We start from the raw sequence: 619 nt of genomic DNA on the forward strand, positions 1-619 counted from the left end.
GACTGTGGATTGTCTCAGTAATGGGGTCATGATTTTTTTTTTGGCACTTGGAGCACCACAAGCCGAGTGCCATCTAGCTCCATCATATTTGAGGGATATGGCAGTCATCTCTACGGCCAATATCTCCAACACTCTGCCTAAACAATCTAGATTACATAGCACTACAGGTAAGAAGGAAAATATGTCGTTTTGATTTTGGGGTGAACTGTGCCTTTAATGACAAGCGTTCCTATATGTCCTCCTCAGCTCTCATTGGCTGAACACACCTGTGACCAATAGAGAATCGAAATATCCATCCGCTGACACAAAGTTCTCTGCTCATATTCTAGAGGAATGTACACGTAAGATTAAGGCTACAAATTAACTCTTTGTTGCTCTTGAGCTTATTTGAGTTTTGTTGCAGTGGCGTTTTATTTTCACTTTCTATGTGTTTAAGATGACGCTTAATATCTGTCCATAGAAGCCTGTAGAGGTAATAGTGCACCACCAGGCAGCGCCACTGGGAGTATGGATGCTCTCCCTCTCTCCCCACTTCTGTTTTTTTTTTCACTCTTTTGACGTCAGCAACCTGCAATTGAACGGACGCACTAACGAACGACCGAGCCCCTACCGGAGCTAC

General features: G+C 43.8%; 1 protein-coding gene across 2 annotated transcripts in view; it reads left to right on the forward strand.

Annotated features, from left to right (window-relative positions):
• Positions 1-537: 537 nt before the first annotated feature.
• The window catches only part of LOC117262875 (guanine nucleotide-binding protein G(o) subunit alpha), a 145,959-nt gene continuing 145,877 nt past the window's right edge, over positions 538-619 (forward strand). For both annotated transcript variants that reach the window (XM_033636057.2, XM_033636058.2), the window contains exon 1: positions 538-619. This exon is cut by the window's right edge and continues 697 nt beyond it. The gene's annotated coding sequence lies outside the window, so the exon portion shown is untranslated.

The sequence above is a fragment of the Epinephelus lanceolatus genome, chromosome 5, assembly GCF_041903045.1.
Source record: "Epinephelus lanceolatus isolate andai-2023 chromosome 5, ASM4190304v1, whole genome shotgun sequence".
Lineage (NCBI taxonomy): Eukaryota > Metazoa > Chordata > Actinopteri > Perciformes > Serranidae > Epinephelus > Epinephelus lanceolatus.